We start from the raw sequence: 14,244 nt of genomic DNA on the forward strand, positions 1-14,244 counted from the left end.
TGCTTTCAACTTTTGCAACAGTACTACTGTTTTTCTTTTGCTGGTATGCGCATGCGTGTACTGTATTGTGCTGTACTGTATGTCTCATTTTGCCATTTTTTAAATAACAGGTACAGTAAGAGATATGCCCTTGCATTACATTACAGTTTGTGAAGTGCAATGCTTTGTTGAACTGTTAAAAAGAATTTCAGGTCTGCAATAGGGGGTTGGACAAAAAATAAATTTTATTATTTTAATTCAGGTTTTTACAAATATATATTTTTGGGGGTTATGAGATTCAAACAGTACTGTTGCTTTATAATTCCACATTAGTCATGTATGTTCTTTCTTAGGTGAGTGGCATACTGTTGTACTGTGATTTTTATTTGGGGGTGTGGGGAGCAAAACATTATGGTGATCTGTTGAGAATATATCTTTTAACTACAGTACAGTACAGGTAATCTTTCATACAGCTTGCACATACCCCCCCCCCCCCTCCCCACACACAAGGCTCAAGGATTTCAACTTCTTATCAACACCTCTGACAAACCATGCCAATTAATAAGATTAACATGTTGTGTGAGATACGCTAAGCAAGCCCTTCTAAAACTGCTATTGTACTGTAACAAAACAAGTCAACTTGAAGTTCAAAGCTTATCAACAACACAACAACAGAGCCCTCCAACAGAGCCATTAACGTAAATGTACTGTTGCGTGATTATCATGAGCTGGGCAGAAGACATGTTGGATAATCCTTAATGCAGGAAAATAGTATTTTTCTATAGAATTTTATTGCATTATTAACAGAAATGATTGATTAAACAATAAAAATATAATAATTTTTATAAAGCATTTTTTGTTTTTATATATATTTTTTCCCAAACTAATGTGACGTGCAATGCTTTGTTTGTTGAACTTTTCATAAGAATTTCAGGTCTGCAAGAGGGGGTCGGTTTAAAAAATAGATTTTATTTTTTAATGCATAATACAGTACAAAAATACAATACAGTAGCTCTTGTCTTTCTCTTCGTTATGGCATTGCGAGATGGGAAGAGAGGGGGCTGCAGCTCTGAAAATACAGAATTTCAAAAGATTTTTTTAAAAACAATTTTTTTTTTGGCAAACACGAATTTCTATACAGTAACTACAGAGACAGGGTGGGAGAGGGGGGTATGTGTAAGATACAGGCTAGTTAGTACATGAACACTGTACTATAATCTTACACCCCCCTTCCCCTTCCTTTTTTTATTGCTTGCGGCAGTTCTGAAAATGAAAAGAAACAAAAAATGCAGACATGGTTATTTTTAGGGCCATACTTACCTGTATCATACTTATCTGTGCCTTATTACTTTCCTGAGGCCTGGCCATTACGTTGTATAACAATAGGCAACACCGTCGCAATATGATCGATATACAGGCATACCCCGCATTAACGTACGCAATGGGACCGGAGCATGTATGTAAAGCGAAAATGTACTTAATGTGAAGCACTACCTTTTCCCACTTATCGATGCATGTACTGTACTGCAATCGTCATATACTTGCATAACTGATGTAAATAACGCATTTGTAACAGGCTCTATAGTCTCCCCGCTTGCGCACAGCTTCAGTACAGGCAGGAAGCCGGTATTGCTGTTCAGGACGTGATGACAGACGCATGCGCGAGCTGCCGTTTGCCTATTGGGCGATATGTACTTACACGCGAGTGTACTTAAAGTGAGTGTACTTAAAGCGAGGTATGCCTGTATTTATTACATCTGGCTACGGCGGGTATGTTGTTCCAGAAATGCAGTATCCATTTCTCCAATTCATCCTTTTTTGATGGTTTCCACACTTTTCTGATATAATCCTTCAACTCATGCCATACCATTTTGATGGGATAAAAATCTGGTGATCTGGAATACAGTAGGAGGGGAGAATAAAAGTTAATTACTTACTGTAAGGAGATATAAACTGTGTAAAACAATGAGAAATGGTTACCCAACTTACTCGCTGGCGTCTTAACCCAGTTGATACCGCTGGCAAGAATGTAAGCTGTTGACGCGGTGTGTTTCAGATCATTGTCCTGGAAGAACCGGTGACCAGATGGGAAATCATTCCTAATGTATTCGACAACATGTGTAATTATGTGATCTTGGAAGTCCGCTTTATTCATGATTCCTGGAAACAAGAAAAGAAAAATGTACAGTAACATTAGGGTGCAAAATACTGTACGGTACAGCTGTCCAGTGCATGAGGCAAGGCCACAGTCACAGCATGTGTATTTGTGCATTATTTTACCCTCAAAGATAATGATGCATCCTGGTCCTTCTCTAGAGATGGCACCCCACACATGCATCTTCACTGGGTGCTTGGGACGCAGCTTCAGAAATAGGCGTCTTTTTTGAAGTATTTGAAAATGGATGCGTTTCTTCAGCTATTCTGAATTCATCAGGGGTTGATCTGGATATGCTAGTTACTGCTATATATACCCAAAAGCCATCTTAATTGGGAAATGCTAACTAGAATTCATGTGTGTTGAATATGCATTAATGAATGCTTGCAAATTACCTACCCAATGCTAGTATATATTACATAATATGCACAAACCCCTAACACCTAGGGTCTTTGAGGCTTTTCAACTCCGGACTTCTCTAGACACTGGGGCACCAACTCAGCAGGGGGCCCTTTAAAGTATGGAGATGGAAATTCCCTCAGCTCATTGACATGTTAATGGATTCATTGCCGGGCTGACAGGCAAGGGGTCCTGTCTGCATTTTAAAACATAGCTGAAACACAGTTTAATTTTTATATATGGTCTCTGTATGTGTTGGTGTTATAAAAACAACATGTATGAGTATGTTACATCCTCAACTATCTGTGTTCCAAAACTTAGAGTGCTAGCTCCTTCCTAACTGAAGTTAGCCACTTAATTGAATCGGCTCTGTGATGTGGGCTGCGGTTTGACCTATTATCATTCTGGGTTACAAGCCGGCATACAATGTATCATTGCTGGCTCTGATCCGTAACCACAGATGCACCACCAATTAACTTTAAGTGGATAACAAGACTGCCGGAAACGTGTTGCGCTTTGGCACTTCAGCTAGACCGCAAGCCACTTATCCACTTGAGTTTGCAGTTAAGGCTTTCCATGAGCGGTGTGCGGTCTATAAAGTGATACAGAGCTTCAATGTAGCCGCTAACCACAGGCACGCTTATGCAATTAACGCTTGGCATAGTGCTAGAAGCTCCCCCTTGTATCGCGAAAACATTTTGCACATACATCATACATTAATAGGACTGCAGATAGTTCCTGAGCTGCATAATTCACACTTCCTTTTCACGGTATGGGCCAGGGGACTAAAAAGATGACATATAGAGAGAACATGGCATTGTGATGACCATATAATTAACCCCTTAATCCCCAACAAGGTTTAGGGGTAACCAGCCGGGCATAACACCTTTATTATTGGCCTGGTTAACCCCTGTTAACCCCTCCACAGATATCATCCTGGATGGCCCTCCGCCGACTTAAAATTAACATGGCAAAAACAGAGCTCCTGATAATTCCTCCCAAACCTGGGCTTAATACCTCCTTCCACATTACTGTTGAAAGAACCATCATTCAACAGTAGCCCAAGCACGCTGCCTGGGGGTCACACTCGACTCCACTCTCACATTTTCCTCTCACATTAAAAACGTGTCTAAAACCTGTCGCTTTTTCCTTCGCAATATTACAAAGATACGCCCTTTCCTCTGTTTCTCGACTGCTAAAACTCTGACTCAGGCCCTCATACTCTCCCGTCTCGATTACTGTAACCTCCTGCTGTCCGGCCTTCCTGCCTCTCACCTGTCTCTTCTACAATCTATCCTAAACACTTCTGCCAGAATCACTCTACTTTTTCCTAAATCTGTCTCAGCGTCTCCCCTGCTGAAATCACTCTCCTGGCTTCCTATCAAGTGCCGCATCTCACACTCAATTCTCCTCCTCACTTTTAAACCTTTACACTCTTCTGCTCCTCCTCTTGCGTTCTGCTCAAGGATGTCTTCTTTCTACCCCCTTTGTATCTAAAGCCCACTCCCGCCTTAAACCTTTCGCACTGACTGCCCCACATCTCTGGAATGCCCTTCCCATCAATACCCGACTAGCACCCTCTCTATCCACGTTTAAGACCAACCTTAAGACACACTTGCTTAAAGAAGCATTTGAGTAGCACCGTAGATACTACTAGAAACATGATACATAAACCTTGGCTCCCTGCAGAAGCACTTACCAATATGCCCTCCTACTGTCTCTGTACGTTCCTCCTACATACCAATTAGATTGTAAGCTCCTCGGAGCAGGGACTCCTCTTCCTAAATGTTATGTTTATATCTGAAGCACTTATTCCCATGACCTGTTATTTATATTATTTGTTATTTAAATGATTGTCACGTGTATTACTACTGTGAAGCGCTATGTACATTAATAGTGCTATATAAATAAAGACATACATACAAACCAGTAACCAATCAAACCAATTAATTAATAAAACAATAATGAAATAATTGTACCAGTAACCAATCAAACCAATTAATTTATACAACAGCAATTAATTAATTGAAACATTAACCTACAAAGAAATTAATTATTTAAAAATATCTGAAACACAACCATTCAAACATTAGCCAACACAAGACATCATTAATTAAAACCAAAAATGAATTGCCAACATTTTATTTAAATAAAGCAGCAAAATACCAAACAATTACATCCACATAATAAACTGACATCGCAAAAATCACCATCAATACAAAGCAAGAAATGCCAAAAATATATTGTCCTAATAATGTATTGATGTGTACCCTAAAGTTGAATGGATTAATACATTATCAGTCAATGTGCAAAAAATAAAAAAACACATCCAATGTAAAAACCTGTAAAAAAAATACATTTACAAACATGCAATATTTTTCTTACCATTAGAAGTGCTGGCTCTCTGACTTCCGGGGAAACAGGAAGCTCACGTACCAGGAAGGCCTCAAACAGCATCCGATGTCATGAAGATTCGGATCAGGTACCCAAATCTTCATTCTTCTATCTTTAATCAGCTTCTTCTATCTTCATCTGTCATTATTTCTTGATCTTCTTAATCTTCTATCTTCTTGTTGCAATCCAAAAAGCCCCATAGTAGATCCATGGTAGATTGCAAACAAATTTTCAAGACACAATAAAACCAAAATATAAAATGAGTTCCCTATTTAGATCTGTGTTCAACAGTTTAATGTGTTTCTGTTATATTTTTTAATGCAATGGTTGAATTTTCTAAATAACAGCAAAGCTTTTCCAAGCAACAACAAAGAATGTAACTAAAATTCCACAAAAAAAAATGTTTCCATCTCTATTTAAACGAACAAAAAAAATTAGAAATTAATTTTGTTTTATCAAAACTCAAATACAAGGTATTTTTCAGAATCACAATCAAAAGAATAGTGGTATTGCCCATTGATACAATTGATACAAATCTAATACTGTTGAAGTTCTTTCAAATGCAATTAATCTTCTTTGGGTATTTGTTTTACAAAAAGCAACAACTATTGTAATTTAAATGTCAAAAGTTTTTTGATAATAACGTTTTTGTGTTTGGTGGTATTGATGTTCGAAAAGCTTTTTAACTAGTTGGTTAAAACGTGCTGATAAATCTCTTTTCCTCTCTAAAACCTCAATCAGTCTGCTTAAGCTTTCTTTTAGAACTATATTTCATATAGCTGTCTGTGCATAAAATGAACAAATGTTCCTCTGTGTCTATCAAAGGGGAATGGTGTGCCACAAGGATTAGTATTTAGCACACTGCATTTTTACCATATGAATTATGTGCTTTTGGCTACAGCACATAAACATTCACTTCTTTAGAGATGACAGAATAATCTGCAAGTTCAAACTATTCCTGAAGCAGAGGCTATAAAAGAAGCTAGACTGAACCTTGAAACACCGACGCAATGTTTTAAAGCATTACATAGCTTTTCAATGTGAAGTCATTGCTTTTTTAACAAATCCAGTAGACCTTTCGGATCAATGGATGTGATACAGTAAGACTTTACTGTTGAAATAGAGTTTTGTGAATGGCAGTAGAACATATACAGTAGGTATGTACTAAGAATATATATATATATATATATATATATATATATATATATATATATATATATATATATATATATATATGTATACTGAGTTAAGTTATGGTGAGTAAAAAAAGTGACAAAAACCCTCCACAGGAAAGCAAATATGCAAATACAACTGTATGCTCATCTGCATGTCTTAGTGTCTTAGGCAGGTGATGATGGGGAAAGGCGGGGTTGCAGACCTGCCTAAGACATGCAGATGAGCATACAGTTGTATTTGCATATATATATATATATATATTTGTTAAATTGTGCATTCAAATCACAGTGCTAAATTGTATTATACATTTTTTAGCAATATGTGCCATATGTATGAAGAGTTCATACAGTACATGTGATGCATCATTTGTTATGTTAGTTTTGACGCATCGTGTCATGTTGAATAACTAACTGATGCCATTATAATAAAAACACAATTCTGTGTATTGTGTACAGTATATAAAACCAGCATTAGTAATTACATTTTCAATATTAGTTTAATATTATTTATTATAGCCACAACTGTGGTGGCGAAAGGGGACTCTTATTGGTGGTTGGGAGTCAGGGGTTCGGGTGGTGGGTTTTGTGCCTCAGGTGGGTGGTTAGGCTTTCTTGGGGGAGTGGGTGGAGGGAGGGTTGTCACGGGAGACCAGGTTTATCAACACCTTTTTATGCCGGGATCATTGATTTAGCAAAGCAAGGAAGTAAAATAAATTGTAATTTATTTCAGGAAAACAATGTAACACAATTTATAGGGTTAACACACTTACTGGGAATGGGGCTAACGAATAAATCTATCCTTTAAACGAAATTCACAAAAATGACCTGTAGGAACCCTTTCCAATGACTGGGAGATACTCACAAAAGTCCTGGAATTGATTTCGGAATGCAATGCTAGACGCAACCACTGCGTTCTTCAGAAGTGGGACTTAGAAGAATTCTTGAGTCAAAATCTTTGAAGCCGGTTCGCTTCTATTCAGTACAGAGCATCTTTGAATTTGCCGCTGTTGGCTTGGTGCTTGGAATCTGCACTCCTTATTGGCTGCAAGGCTCCTTATGGGTTTCAGTGTCCATTCACAAACCTCTACAGCCTATCAGAGCGTGGGAATTTCCCTGCCAGCGAATCAATGATTTGCCGGTATTGTAAAGCTGGGAGGGCAAATTTTTTCATACTGCAAAGGGGAATGCACCAACCTGGCATCTCTGCCTCTTTGCCTATTGAGCCCACCCTCTGTCCAGGCTCCACAGAGTCTGGGCTCTGGCAAATGGTGTCCGGATAGCACTACAGTATGTTAGCCCAGGATACTGGTACTCAAGAAGAGCTGCAGTACCCCTCCTGTTCTAACACTTTTGCATCCTTGAGGTTTTCAAGTCCGGACTCCGCACAGACCCATTAGCACCAAGCTTGGTAGCCATCTGGTCTCTTGGAATCCATGACTTGGAAATCCCACAGTTCATTTGCAGGTTATCAGTACATATACATCTTAAACATAACTCTTCAATAAAATATACTGTGTCCTGTCTTTTGTGAGATAAAGAGTTATAAGTCCTTATTCTGGTGTAAGGGATATATTGCCTTCACTCACTAGCCTCATTCTTGGCACACTTTAGAAATAACTTTTAAAACTTTTTACACACAAGAAATCACTCTCAGATTTATCACATAGCTGGAGCACCCCCTGAACCTCTATATCAGGTTCAGGGTACCTGGGCATGTATCTGGGCACCTTTCCTTATACAGGGACCTCTCTTTATACTAGGGACCATGTGTATGATTGCAGGTATACATTAACCCCTTCATGCCCGTTTACCTTGTCTGGAAGATGCTGCAGCAGGAATCATGGCAGTGAGTTGTAAGAGCATTTTCAGAGTCAGAGTTCGCCCGGATTCCAACTCTTGGGGTATCCCATAACTCTGGAACCCCGATACATAGACACATTCTGTAAAGACTTGCTCCATCAAACCCACCCTGAAACTTACAGCCTAGAAATCTCCCGGTCCCAGGAAAGGCAAAACACAAATAATTATTTAATATCGCATAATGTGCACAGTCACACTAATACATGTATGACATTTGGGTCTAAGAGCGGACAATCTAGGACCTCAACCCAGAGATCAGGGGTAACAAAGTGGGCTTAAACTATTTTAGTGAGTGTCACGGGAGACCAAGACTTATTCACAAATTAATACCGGGAGTCTGGACTGAGCACACAAGTTGAGTAAAATACATTTTCATTTATTTATTTTCAGACACACCCACAAATCTTCACAATATACAACTAATAAAACACTTACTGGGATGGGGGAACGAAAACAAATGTCCTTGGAACTAAACAAAGTCTCTGGGCACCCATGCACGCATGCAAGTGAGAGCGCAAAAAGGATCTGTGTAGCAGTTCCTGGTTAGGGGCAGAAGTTGCCACCCCTACTTTATATCTCCGCCAAAAGGAAAAAGTTTGTTCAGTCCTTATAAGGTTCATTCGGCAACCCTTAGCTCTAAAGAAATCGAGAAGAGGTGGATGATCCTTGGTTACAATATATTAACCCCTCACGCTCTGGAACCGCTGATGCTGGAACTTGGTAAAATCTTGGTTGAATCAGGTGAATCTGTTAGGGGCTGGCCGCAGGCATTTTTATGTGGTTGAGGGTCCTATACCTAACATGCATAACCAATCCCGCCCGTGGGAACATTTCTCCCACCTATCCCCAACTTGCCAGTACTTTGCAAAAAGGGCAGAAGTTGCTTCCCGGTTTGCACGGAGCAGGCACTAACCTCACACCTCAGCTCCTTAGCATACCGGGTCCAACCCCTTACCTGGCGACACTAAGTCTGGGGTTTGGCCACCAAGTGTGAAGTACCCATATTTTACACTGGCATCTGGCATTTACAATATCCGTTCATCCTAACAACTAGGATTGCTGAGGCTTTTCAACTCCAGACTTCTCAAAGACATTGAGGGACCCTCCCTGCAGGTTGCCTTAGAAGTACGGAGATGAAAAATCCCTCAGTTCATTCATCCTTAACATATTTGCATGTTAAAGGATTTATTCCCGGGCTGACAGAAAAAGTTTCCCGTCTTTACATTTAAAACCATGAGTACAATACAGTTTATTAATAAAAGTATTGTATGTTCTGCTTATGCAACTAATAAACTTTATATGTGTGTGTATGGTTTCTTTATTCCTAGCTGCACTCCAAAAATTAGAGTGCTAGTTCACTGCTAGCGCGAGTTAGCTACTTAATTGAATGGGGTTGTGATGTGGTTTGCGGATTCACCTACTTCCCACGCCAATATACTTTCCCCCTTTCAAGTTAAGAAGCTAACAAGGCAACTGATACATTTTGACAGAAAAGCACTTCAGCTAGACCACAAACCACTCATTCAATTAACCTAGGTCTTAGAAAGTGATCCCTATACTTCAAAGCGGCCACCCATACATAGCCACGCTTCTTCAATCAGCATTTGGTTTAGCGCTCGCAGCTCCCCCTTGTGTCACAAAACCAATTGGCACAGTTTACATAAAGTTCAATTACTGCAGCTAGGATTTGAGCTGCAAAATGGGGACAATAAAGATGGTGTAGGGGAAAACATGTCAGTGTGGAGCACATACAGTTAACCCTTTCAGTCCCAACGCAATTTAGGGTTAATCAGCCGGGTATAATGCCTTTATTAGTGGCCTGATCAACCCCCTATCGCCACACCTCCCCCAACTCAAAGCGCAGGCTCTGCCCCGACCACCTTGTCCGGTGGTTTGGCTGACCTGGCAGCTCTTGAGGTTGTTAGTTCATGAGGACTGTCCTGGCGAGAAAGGCCATCAGCATTGCCATGCTCACTGCCCTTCTTGTGCTGAATGGTCAAATTGAATTCCTGAAAAGCCAGACTCCAGCCCAATAGTTTGGCATTTTCCCCCGACACCCTCTGCAACCAACGTAACGAGTTGTAGTCCGTTATCACCGTAAATGGGTGACTGTAGAGATATGGCTGGACTTTCCTCAGAGCCCACACGATTGCCAAACATTCTTTCTCAATGGTGGCACAAGCCACCTCTCTGGGCAGCAGCTTGTAGCTCAGATACACCACTGGGTGTTCACTGCCCTCTTCCCCCACTTGGCTGAGTACAGCGCCGATGCCATAATCCGAGGCATCAGTCTGCACCAAAAACCTTTTTGAGTAGTCTGGTGCAGCTAGGATAGGGGCACTGGCCCATGCAGTCTTCAGTGCCTGGAAGGAATATTCATAGTCTGGAGACCAGACAACCAGCACAGACAGCTTTTGGGTCATCAGTCAGGGGTTTTGCTACAGCACTGTACTGAGGGACAAACATTCTGTAGTAGCCTGCGGTGCCTAGGAAAGCCATAACCTGCTTCTTGGTCTAGGGAATGGGCCACTTCACTGTTGCTTCCACCTTGGCTGGCTCTGGCTTGAGGAGCCCGCCATCAACCCTATGCCCTAGGTACAGTTCTTCTGCCATAACTACTAAGCACTTGGTGGGCTTCAGGTGAGTCCCACTTCCCTAATTATGGCTAGCACCACAGCTACATGAACTAAATGTGAGTCCCACGAATTGCTAAACACAGCAATGTCGTCCATTTATGCCCGTGCAAACCCCTGCATGCCCTCCAGTAACCGATTGACCAGGTGTTGGAAGGTAGCCGGTGCATTCTTCATCCCAAATGGCATCACAAAGAGTTCATAGAGGCCACTCGTGGTAATGAATGCCAACTTCTCCCTAGCCTCCTGGGTCAAGGGGATCTGCCAGAAAACTTTACTGAGATCCATGGTAGTCAGATACTTTGCACCTGCCAGTTCATCTGGTAACTCATCCATGCGGGGCATGGGATAAGCCTCTGACACCGTCCCTGCATTGAGCTGTTGGTAGTCCACACAGAATCGGGTGGTCCCATCCTTCCTAGGTACCAGGAATACCGGACAAGCCCAAGGGCTCTGGGATGGTACAATTACCCCTACGGCCAGCATCTCTTTTACCTCCCTCTCTATATTGCCCTTAATCTCTACTGATACGTGATAGGCATGCTTATGCAGAGGACGCAGATCACCCGTGACCACTGGGCGATCTGTGATATGGGTCCTACCCGGCTTAACCGTGAACAGAGCCCTATACTGACCTAGCATAGCCCTGGTTTCTGCTCAGTACATATACATCTTAAACATAACTCTTCAATAAAATATACTGTGTCCTGTCTTTTGTGAGATAAAGAGTTATAAGTCCTTATTCTGGTTTAAGGGATATATTGCCTTCACTCACTAGCCTCATTCTTGGCACACTTTAGAAATAACTTTTAAAACTTTTTACACACAAGAAATCACTCTCAGATTTATCACATAGCTGGAGCACCCCCTGAACCTCTATATCAGGTTCAGGGTACCTGGGCATGTATCTGGGCACCTTTCCTTATACAGGGACCTCTCTTTATACTAGGGACCATGTGTATGATTGCAGGTATACATTAACCCCTTCATGCCCGTTTACCTTGTCTGGAAGATGCTGCAGCAGGAATCATGGCAGTGAGTCGTAAGAGCATTTTCAGAGTCAGAGTTCGCCCGGATTCCAACTCTTGGGGTATCCCATAACTCTGGAACCCCGATACATAGACACATTCTGTAAAGACTTGCTCCATCAAACCCACCCTGAAACTTACAGCCTAGAAATCTCCCGGTCCCAGGAAAGGCAAAACACAAATAATTATTTAATATCGCATAATGTGCACACAGTCACACTAATACATGTATGACATTTGGGTCTAAGAGCGGACAATCTAGGACCTCAACACAGAGATCAGGGGTAACAAAGTGGGCTTAAACTATATTAGTGAGTGTCACGGGAGACCAAGACTTATTCACAAATTAATACCGGGAGTCTGGACTGAGCACACAAGTTGAGTAAAATACATTTTCATTTATTTATTTTCAGACACACCCACAAATCTTCACAATATACACTTAATAAAACACTTACTGGGATGGGGGAACGAAAACAAATGTCCTTGGAACTAAACAAAGTCTCTGGGCACCCATGCACGCATGCAAGTGAGAGCGCAAAAAGGATCTGTGTAGCAGTTCCTGGTTAGGGGCACAAGTTGCCACCCCTACTGTATATCTCCGCCAAAAGGAAAAAGTTTCTTCAGTCCTTATAAGGTTCGTTCGGGAACCCTTAGCTCTAAAGAAATCGAGAAGAGGTGGATGATCCTTGGTTACAATATTATTAACCCCTCACGCTCTGGAACCGCTGATGTTGGAACTTGGTAAAATCTTGGTTGAATCAGGTGAATCTGCTAGGGGCTGGCCGCAGTCATTTTTATGTGGTTGAGGGTCCTATACCTAACATGCATAACCAATCCCGCCCGTGGGAACATTTCTCCCACCTATCCCCAACTTGCCAGTACTTTGCAAATAGGGCAGAAGTTGCTTCCCGGTTTGCACGGAGCAGGCACTAACCTCACACCTCAGCTCCTTAGCATACCGGGTCCAACCCCTTACCTGGCGACACTAAGTCTGGGGTTTGGCCACCAAGTGTGAAGTACCTATACTTTACACCGGTATCTGGCATTTACAATATCCGTTCATCCTAACAACTAGGATTGCTGAGGCTTTTCAACTCCAGACTTCTCATAGACATTGAGGCACCCTCCCTGCAGGTTGCCTTAGAAGTACGGACTTGAAAAATCCCTCAGTTCATTCATCCTTAACATATTTGCATGTTAAAGGATTTATTCCCGGGCTGACAGAAAAAGTTTCCCGTCTTTACATTTAAAACCATGAGTACACTACAGTTTATTAATAAAAGTATGTTCTGCTTATGCCACTAATAAACTTTACATGTATGTGTATGGTTTCTTTATTCCTAGCTGCACTCCAAAAATTAGAGTGCTAGTTCACTGCTAGCATGAGTTAGCTACTTAATTGAATGGGGTTGTGATGTGGTTTGCGGTTTCACCTACTTCCCACGCCAATATACACTGGCGACACAGTTTATTGCACTGCGGCCAGATCCGCAAGCCGGGAGATTTCCCGGCTTGCTAGTGGCCGCCCCTCGGCGTGCCGCGCGTCATCGGGAGCGTGCGCCCCCTGCACGCGCGTCCAGGGCTCCCCGAGGGAGCCCTGGTGTCCCGCGATGTGGGGGACGGCGGCAGGGGGTTCCGGGGGTTCCCCAGGTCATTGCCAAGTAGGACCTCGGTTTCTAACCCAGACAAAACCCCCACATCCCTCATGTCACATCCGGTACCCCAATCCAAAAAGACCCGGGCAACCTGGATGGACCGCGGTCCTCCATCGGGCATGGTCACTTGCATCCCAGTGCCCGGGAGCAAATCCTCTGGCCGCTCCATATCAGGACGTACCATGGTCACAGTGGCACTGGAGTACAGCAAGCCATCCGCCTGCCAGTCCCAGATGGTCACCTTCCGCAGATGCTTCTGCCAGACATCGTTGGACTGCATCCTTACTGGTGCAATCTGATGTCCTCCAATCTCCGCTGCTGGTCCCGAGGTGGCAAGTGCAGGTTCTCCCATGGACGTCCCTCTGTGGGATGGCTCCATGGCTGAGCTTGGTTGGTCTGTGTTTGCCAGTTACACTGGCGACCGGCCTCGTAGCTGGGGATCGTTGCCCCAGAGGGGGTCTCCCGGACCAGTACTGGTCCAGACAGTCTGGCTTGAGATGTCTGACCTTGTTGCAAGTAAAACACTGCCTCTCGTGTCTAAACTCTGCAGCTTTGGATGTGTTGCCTTCTGCTGTAGACTTGTGAGTCCAATGAGGGGTGGTTTTGACTCCCTTGGCCGGGCTGGCCACATCTTTGGGAGCCGCTCTCTTTTTCATCAGAGCCCTGCTGGCCACATACTCGTCCACCATCCTCGCAGCATCCACATGGTTCTTTGGTTTGTGGTCAAAAACCCATGCCCTCACGTCCAAGGGAAGCTGCTGCAGTAGCTGCTCCTAGAATATCAAGTCCAGCAGGGTGTGGAACTTGGTGATCCCGTAACCCTTTATCCACTAAATCCCCTGCAAAGCCATAGTCCACATAGGATTCCCGATGGTACTTCTTCCAGTCCGGAACTTGCCCCGGTACGCTTCTGGGGTGAGGGAAAACTGGGTGAGCAGCATATTTTTAACATGACCGTAGTCA

The sequence above is a fragment of the Ascaphus truei genome, chromosome 2, assembly GCF_040206685.1.
Source record: "Ascaphus truei isolate aAscTru1 chromosome 2, aAscTru1.hap1, whole genome shotgun sequence".
Lineage (NCBI taxonomy): Eukaryota > Metazoa > Chordata > Amphibia > Anura > Ascaphidae > Ascaphus > Ascaphus truei.